This window comes from Pinus tabuliformis, chromosome 3_2, assembly GCF_031772625.1.
Source record: "Pinus tabuliformis cultivar Carrire ecotype Pingquan chromosome 3_2, CPIR1, whole genome shotgun sequence".
NCBI classification, from domain to species: domain Eukaryota; kingdom Viridiplantae; phylum Streptophyta; class Pinopsida; order Pinales; family Pinaceae; genus Pinus; species Pinus tabuliformis.
The window spans coordinates 341,999,138-342,008,996 of NC_142302.1; the positions used below are offsets into that span (position 1 = coordinate 341,999,138).

The window sequence follows — 9,859 nt, forward strand, 5'->3', positions numbered from 1 at the left end:
TTCAATGCACCATAAGAGGAAACATTATTGCCTATTGCAAAAATTAACTCAATGTAAGATAAATCTTAATAACTATATGGTAAAATCAATGTAACACACGGAACAATATAATAATTATATACCAAAATCAGTTCATGAAAAGAAAATACTTAAGAACTTGATGCTTAAACTGATGCTAAATATTTTCAATTCAATCTTTAAAAATACATAATAAATCCATGCTTAAATCATAATAGTTTAGCTATTTCCATATTTTTTCTAAGGTAAACCTCATGGAAAACCCTTCAAGTACATCCCCATGATCCATGGATGGTGAATAAGGTAAACCAATAGCCTTGATTATGGACACTAAGTTTGAAGGCATCAAGAGAGTCCAACTCATGGCCATATTTTGGGGAGATATCTCATGTCTGGCTCATGATCACTTAAGTTGACCCTCGTGGCTCTATTTTTTTATTTCATGCAATGAAAAATTAAATTTGTGTCGAGCATCATAGATGATGAAAAAACCCAAATATTGAAAGTTTTAATAAAATAGTTGAGTCTCAACATAATTATAAATTTATTTTTACATGTGACATGCATATGTATTTTTAGAATACATCAATTGAGTTTAGCTCAAATGGTTGGAAGAATAACTTTTACCTTCTCCACACAAGTTCAATTCCTACATGTAACACGTTGAACTCATTGAGTATTTATTGTAATAGCTTCAAATCATGTGCTAACAAATTCATCATGAAAGCATAAAAGTTTGAAACAAAATAGATAAAAAAAAATATTAAGACCAAATAATCCTGATTCCTCATAGATAAAAAATATTAAGACAAGAAAACCTAGGAAAAAAATAGACATTTTAAAATTTAAATTACCAAACAAATATTAATATAATACAATAACAATGATACTTACTTAAATATTCAATATTATATAATATACTTAATATACTTTAATTTTCATAATACCAATATCCATTGCAACCGCATTAAGGTAATTACTATTTAAAAAATATATTATAAGGATATGGATCAAAATTAAACCCAATAAATATCAAATGTCAAATCTCATTAACCCTATAATTTATGAGAGTGTGATGTGCTTCTTCCTTTATAATTTATGAGAGTGTGACGTGATTTTAGGTTAATAAAGAAACATATTCATTACAATGTCATGATTTTAAAAACAAAATAATAGTGAAAATAAAAAATATTTTACAAATTAAATTAGTGATGCTTATAACTCTATCTCTGTGAAAGATGATCTCATTAACCCTATAATTTATGAGAGTGTGGTGTGCTTCTTCCTTTATGTTAAGAAAGAAACATATTCATTACAATGTAATGATTTTAAAAACATAATAATAGTGAAAATAAAAAAGAGTTTACAAATTAAATCACTGATGCTCATAGCCCTATATCTTCCTCTATGTTAAGAAAGAAACATATTCATTACAATGTAATGATTTTAAAAACATAATAATAGTGAAAATAAAAAATATTTTACAAATTAAATCACTGATGCTCATAGCCCTATATCTGTGCAACCAACCCAAGAAACATTCACCCTCATTAATAATTAATCTTATTTAAGGAGTGAAAATTGACATGCAATAACCTTCTATTTTCCATAGACTTTAAGCCATTACCCAATGGTTCCACCAATGGTTCCACCTTAAGATATTACTAGAAATATAATTATTTAGTTTAAACATAATTGAATTAAACAATTATTGAGTGTTCATTTGTAGATTAATTATCTTTTGAGTGAAAATTGACATGCAATAACTTTTTATTTTCCATAGACTTTAACCCATTACCCAATGGTTTTATCTTAAGATATTACTAGAAATACAATTATTTAGTTTAAGCATAATTGAATTAAACAATTATTGAGGGTTTATTTGTAGTTTAATTATCTTTTTTATCAAATACTTATAGTCTATTCAAAGAAAAATAAAAAATAAGTGAAAATGAATGATATATTTTTTAAGGTAGTTTTTAAGTGTGATTTTTTGAAAAATTTTCTGGTTCAGATTCCGATCTAATTTGTCAAAAATCTCATAGGGATTCATTGAAATCGCATGTTTGGCGGGTGAAATCTTCACAATCTAAGTGCCCCAGAAAATTTTGAGGGTTCTGAATCCATATATGCAATAAAAAAATATTTTAAACAACACAAATCAAGATTCGAAGTGCCCAATTGAGTGCGTTGAATCTATATATGCAATAAAAAAATAGCTTAAACAACACAAATCAAGATTTTGCTATAATTTTTTCACAAATTCTAACCATAAATCTGCCAAAAACTCAAAAAGTCCTACTCAAAAAAAATGTTTTCCTTCTATACATCTTTACTTATTAATATCTTTATATTTTAAAATACAATATACATTATATAATATTATTTTGAAAAAATTATAATCACAATTATACTATTAAGTTTAGGTGAGGTGAGGATAAGTGTAGTTAGTCATAACTCTAGAGCTGAAAAGGAAATAGATATAGGAATATATTATTTACCATAATACAATACGTAAGGGTATAATATCAAGATGCCATTGGTTTTACAATGATATATTATTCATATATAATAACATATTTCCCTACCAAAGTTAACTGTACCATCCATGCATAAGTCTTTTTTAATTCTAAACATAACCAGGAGAGTTGTAGAGCAGCAAATCCTTGCCAATATTGAATGTGCTCTTGCCAATGTCAATTGAGAAAATGAATACACCAAATAACTCCATGCGCTCCAGTCGGGGTCCATGCAGTCTTCTAGCATGTGCGTGGTTAACTAAAATGTTTTTGACTAACTTTTCTCTTAACTAAAATGTTTTTGACTAAACTTCTGCAACCCATTTCAAGGTTATCTGTCCTCGACAAATTTGAGAAAAATCATTTTTAAATTCTTTTTGTAAGCCTGTGCAAGGGTTCATTGCAAGTGTTCCAATGAAATTGCAAACTTTTGAAAGTTTTGCGTCTGAATATTTTTCACTTCACTTATCTTTTCCAACCAAGACTAGGAAATTTAAAATTAAATATTAATTAAAGTATCAAGTAATTTTTTTTACAGAAGGCCAAAACCACAGTCACATAAACTATTGTTTACATTTATCATGAAAAATATCATGTTCATCAAGTGAAACTTTGGGATTTGACCAAAATCATCACAACCGAAAAGAAAAGTTTATGGTAACACTTAAAAAAAATCCTAGAATATTTTTGCAAATCTTCACTTAAAAGGCCAAATGATCATTTTCCACTAAGTTGATCTCTTAAACTCATATAAACATCTAAATACTATTCAAATTCTTTCAATTCTACACCTTTAAAAGGATCTACTTCTATAAACAATATAAATGCTAAAAGTTGTAAATCAAACAATATCAAGAGACCAACGAGCAGAGAGGTTCCAAAATCCACAATGACAGCACAACCTTCACATAACAATCCTGTAAACAGCAAATCCTGCTTTTATAAAAGACTCCAACGAGCAGAGAGGTTCCAGAATCCACAATGGCAGCACAACCTTTACTACAAAATCCTGTAAACAACAAATCCTGCTTTTATAAAAGACTCCAAGCAACGCTTTACCATTTATCGGTTACGCAGGACTCTGAAGCTAAATAAGTTAAAAAAATATCCTAGAGAATTTTCTCACCTTTTGATTGACCAACTACAAGGACGTCACGTGCTTATTCTTCATATATTAGTACATATGTTATTGCGAATGCACTTGAATTAAAGCAAGATCAATGTGGTATATAGAATAGGCATGATATCACCTTACTTATGGTATTCATTAGGTATCTAACACAGATATCACAATGGACTACCTACCAGTAACATTCACGTGTGATTAGAACATGAGAAAACGGAAGTGTCTACTGAGGTGGAGGAATTCTAGTTCACCTAGAAGATAAGAAAATGAAGTGTCAGAAGTGTCTACTGAGGCTGAGGTGGAGGAATTGCTTTGAAAGTTAAAAGTGGGTATTTTTTCTTTATTATTTTTGCATTAGCAGTGTTTGAATTATGTTTTTATGAAAATGGATTTAACACCATCAAAAACTTCTAGAATTGTTAGGATAGTCAAAAGTGGCCGGAATTCCTGTAAAAATATTTCAAAAAGTCTTACACCAGTATTTGAATCATGTTTTTGAGGTGGAAATAGATTCAGCACCATCAAAAACTTTTATGGCACCCAAAATCTTGAAATTTAACAATTATAACCTAGATTTACAAAAATCTCTACCAAAATTTATCAAAATCTTACCTGAATTTTCAAAACAAAACACAGTCTAATAATTAAACTGCAGCTAAAATAACAAATTATATATAAGCGAAATTCACTTTCCATAACTCATTCAAATTCAAGGCCCAGAAAACGTAGCCAGTATAATGAGGGTTGCGGTTGAATAAAATGAAATGATTAGAATTCATGGATCCTAATGTGTTAACGGATCTTTAATTTTAATTTTTATATATATAAAAAGTGCACTTTCCATAATTCATTCATATTTAAAGCCCAGAAAACCCAGCCAGTGTAATGAGGGTTGCGGTTGAATAAAGTGAAATGATTGGAATTCATGAATCCTATTGTGTTGACAGATCCTTTTTACAATACATTCCTCACTCCAAGACCATGCAAGAGTAAGCCCTCATAACAATATGCCTTAAACCTGAGGTTTACTTATGCGACGGTTGTCTTCGCTGCAAGTTTGGTTGATGGGACGTAGAAAGAATTTGACCAAGAAGCAAGAGCCCTTACCTGCACGTAGAGTAACTAAGTCTTTCGGCTGCCCGGTGGTGATATTGAATGATTCAAGGTAAACTATTCGCGCTGATGTTGATCCCTCTGTCTTAAATGCTCATACCAATACTGGGGGGCAAGCCCGACAATAGAACGAATATCCAGGGGTCCACATGAATATGGAATCAAGAGGCCTTCCGCATACCCTTCCCATTGAATTCTTTATAGTGGATGATTTTGTTGTTCACTCGGTAAATTGAGAGCAAGCAAAGGAGGAATACATATATAACAGTATACAGGGATTTTTACTTATTCAACATGATTTATACATTGAATGCATCTTAATAGTTGATAATTTTGTTGTTCACTCGGTTAATTGAGAGCCAGTAAAGGAGGAATACATATATAACACTATACAATGGATTTTTTACTTATTCAACATGATTTATATTTCACTGGTGAGACTATTTGAAAATTAATTCCAAACATAAAACTTTAGAGGTCGAAGTTGGCGATGGGACTTGCTTTCATATTGCTTATATCCTCTTACACTAGGCATATGGAGGGTGGGACTACTTGCAAATCGATTCCAAACACCAAAACTCCAGAGAGAGTTGGTGATGGGACTTGCAAATTGATGCACTCCAGTGATGGGACTTGAGACTGGAGTTGGTGATGCGACTTGCTTTCATATTGTTTGTATCCTCCTACACTATGGGTGACATCTCCAGAGATGGAGTTGGTGATGGGACTTGCTTTCATATTGCTTGTATCCTCCTACTCTATAGGTGACACCTCCATAGATTTGCACAGGAGTGAGACTACTTGCAAATTGATGCACTCAAGTGATGGGACTTGAGACTGGAGTTGGTGATGGGACTTGTTTTCATATTGTTTGTATTCTACTACACTATGGGTGACGCCTCCAAAGATTTGAACACCAGTGGCACTACTTGCAAATTGATGCCAAACACCAAAACTCCAAAGCCCAGAGTTGGTTAAGGGACTTACTTTCATATCGCTTGTATCCTCCTACATGTCACCATGTGACGTCTCTAGAATTTGAACATAAGTGGGGCTACTTGCAAGTCGATTCCTAACACCAAAACTCTAGAACCCTGGCTTACTTTCATATTGTGTGTATACTCCTACACGAGAAAACAAAGACCTTTTACTCCTAGGATACCAGAAATATTGTACATTAACGTTTATGTGTGTAGAAAAAAAATTCAATTTGACATAATGACAACTTTTTCAATATATCAAACTTAGTTTGCAGAATTTTGTGTTGTATAGAATTTGCACATAAAACAAAATCATTTGGTTAACTCATTTTAAAATTATTCTCATAAGTTACTATCAGGTTCCACGGTCCAAAATCTGAAGTAAATTGAGGAAAAGATAAAAAACACCCATTTCAAACCAAAAGACAACATGGCATTTGGGTGATGGTTATCTGTCCAGAAAATATGGTCGAAAATAGGTGGAAAACAATTTTTATACAAGTTGCAATCTCCAATCTCTACACTACGGTAAGAAATGGAGAGCAACATTTAGAAATGCCGCAATACTATAAAATGATCAGAATTCACCGTGTAGAAAATCATATATACATGGAAAAGGTAGATTTTTTCTATTTCTTGGGAATATAGTGAATAACCAAGGCCAACAACCTTTTCTGGATTCCGCATCCTGCTAAAGCAGTAGGACACGCAGACATTAGGGAATTACTAGAATATTGAACCATTAACTCTTATTTGCATACTGTTTTGATGGATTGAACTACAAAACCTATAGAGTTTAGTAGCATGTTATTAACCCACCATTGAAAAAAAGGTTAAAATGTACAGCTGAAACATAATACCCAGAACCTGATTATGATTGAATTACAACGCCTATGGAGTTGAGTAGCATGTTATTAACCAATCATCGAAAAAAGTATGGTGAAAATGTATAGTTAAGGAAATAATACCTAGGAACCTGATTCTGCACCAGAAAAAGAGTCTTCAAATATAGGTCAGATTATGAAACATTTAGTGTGAAGAGGGAACTTGGCTTGCAGGCAAGCCTTGTGTGCCTGCAACCAAGTTTATATTAGTTTTATTTTATTATATTAGTTACGATATTTTATTTTTTATTAATTTTTCTCATGTAAACACAAGCAAAGAATTTAATATAAGTTTTATAACCCTTGCATGCAGCACAGGTGTATAAACGATATTACGCGGAAGACATATTCGGTTGAAAAGAGTCATGTTTATCCTTCTCCAGCTATGATTCATTTCTCTAGCATTTGATTTTGCCGAGTCCTGCAAGTATTTAGTGTTAGTGCAGGTTGCAAATTCGAACCTCTTTTTGGAGTGAATATGGATAAAGCAATGCAAGTTTGATGTCTCTCTCAATGGGTAAGGTTCAATTTGCCACATCTTGGCCTATGTGAGACATTTTTATTTTTCTAATAAGTCTGGTCCAGAAAGACCAAGTATCCAAGATGTAAACAGAGAATTGCCAAATTATAACTTGAATCTAGCTGTCCAAAAAGACCAAGTATGTAAAATTTCCAAGAATGTGAGATGTAAACACAAGATTGTCAAACTTGTAGCTTGAATCTAGCTACCTACTTAGTAGAAAAGATTAAAAAAAAGGAGCATATAAGGAGAACCAATAAATGGATATAATGAAAGCACATTTTATTTATAATGTACAACCAGAGAATCTGCATTTTTATTTCAAAAGCATCTGATCCAAAGTCCTTATTCTTCTTTATAGTTTCTATATTGAAAATCATTTTTCCTCATACATGATGATACGATACTGAGAAAGGAACATTGTTACTATTACTTGAGAAGTATATCTTTTGATTTCAATAGAATCAACTCAGCTTTTCTAATTAGATATTGAGTTGGACACTTTCTTTTTCCTTAATTAGGGGAGAGCCTTCTATTGTTGTGCAAGGACCAATACTAGTTATAGTACTGGTCCTACACATCTATAAAAAAATATTCATAAATCATAAAAAAATTGTACATAAATACTTTATATTAAGTTATATAAGTTATATAATTTAGTCCAAAATGGGCCAACATATTGATTGGGCCAACAAGTGTCAAATACCAAACCTTAACATCACATATTGAAAAGACATAATGTCCCAAATATCTCCAGCTCTGAATTACCAAATAGGGCAAAATGCACTACAAAATATTCTATTGAATTCTATTCAGGAGTACACCTATCCCATCAAACAGTCACCTACAGATTTCCAGTGGAGCAACAAATCCCATTGCTTAGTAATACTTCCACAAGAATAGGTGAAATGTGTGTCAGCCATATGTATATGTGTATTTACCATTCAACCTATTAAAGACAATAAATGATAACATTCCATTCAGGATTAAAGATAATAAATGACAACATTCAATTCTCAACATTCTCAATAAATGTCATCAACACACCATACTTTTCAATTCAGGAATTAAAAACAGGAAAGCACATGGATCAGCCTTCAAAGATTATCAACCATTTAATCATGTACAAATCAATCCACGCCACACATTTGAATTTGGGAGATGACAATATATGCCAAACTTCCCTACCAATTAAATTCTATATGAAAAAAACTATAAAACATAAACTTTTACTCATTTTCATTTGAGACATTCATTCTACTCATCAGCGATTGGAGATATGCAATCAAAGTGTTCAGACATTGTTACACTCATTCTATTCAAAAGTTTCAAAAGTTGTTGGAAACATACAAACTGAGTGTGTGCACAGTGTTACATTCATTATATTCATCAGTGGCTGGAGACATATAGGTATGTTTTTGTTGAATAATGTTACCATTTTATTTCTATTGAGAAACAAAGGTAAATTAAAGCCATTATAGCCAATTTCATTATTGATATATTGATTTAGAAACCAATTTCATTGCCACTATAACCTCAAATATGACCTTGCAACTCAATATTAGACTACTATAATAGAAAAGAATATCCTTTCAAAGAGAAAAGACAAATAGCCTCAGGCACTAAAGCCATTACAACCAATTTCATTACTGATTTACTAAATTCATTACAACATACCTCAAATCTGACCCTGCAACTCAATATCAAACTACTATAATAGCAAATAGAGTTATTGTGCCTAGTCGTTAGCATCCCTCCATCTAATTTTGTGCTATTGTTATTTATGTAGACTTAACATTTCAGAATATGATATTATGACATTCTACAGAAATAACATTTTAAAATATGATATTATGACATTCTAAATTAAATTTGGCGGATCTATGGTACAACAATATATGCACCAGGTTTGATAAAAAAACTGAATTGTCCAATTTTCCTATGAATAAGCCATTTTTCAAATATAGGTCTAGGTGTTTGAAAAGGAGATGTGTTTTCTTTCACTTTGTAAAATGTCAATGAGTTAACAAAGCATCGAATGAAGGAATGATCTTTCAAATCTAACGCGCATGTAATTCTCTGTAATATTTGAAATACTGCAAAAAATACAATTATTGTCTCACACAAAGTTTACCTTCATGTGTGGGTCTCCATTACGATTTCTATTAGCAATAAAACATAAAAGAGAATTGGAAAACTCAAGAACCCAACATGGTACAAGGTAAAATGCTTGAGCAATGGATATATTTTAAATGCTCAACAATGACCTTTAGATGTGGTAAATGAATCACTAAAATTGTGTTGATAGATCATGATCAAGCCAACTTCAGTTCTGTTTGTAACCCCTTTGAAGGCTACATCATCATCAATTGGTCCAAAGGTGTAGTGCTCTCTCTCCACACTAAGTGTGAATGTGCTAAGAAAACCATCATTGAGCTATGGATGCACACACGACTTCGCAAGCTCACATACAAAGGTCCAAACCAAGTGAATTCATGTCAAAAGATAGCCAAATCAACACAATAGTGCCTCTCATTGAGTTATAAAAAGATTCTTTTGCATGGGAAAGCAGGGCTTTGGTTTCTTACAAATTAGAAATCACTTTGCACTCAATGTTGTAGTTGATTGTGTGATTCATTTTCGAGTTAGTACTAGTTTTTCTTTGTTGCACTCAATAACATTGTATTTGCTTATTTTGG

At 31.7% G+C, this 9,859-nt stretch overlaps 1 long non-coding RNA gene across 5 annotated transcripts in view; it reads left to right on the forward strand.

Annotated features, from left to right (window-relative positions):
* Positions 1–7,462, forward strand: part of LOC149180886 (uncharacterized) — a 29,491-nt gene extending 22,029 nt beyond the window's left edge. For 2 of the 5 annotated variants that reach the window (XR_016257497.1, XR_016257496.1), the window contains exon 5: positions 6,954–7,462. This is a non-coding gene — a long non-coding RNA (uncharacterized LOC149180886). The remainder of the gene's footprint in view (positions 1–6,953) is intronic. The other 3 variants (XR_016257498.1, XR_016257500.1, XR_016257499.1) reach the window with 3 other exon arrangements.
* Positions 7,463–9,859: the final 2,397 nt, after the last annotated feature.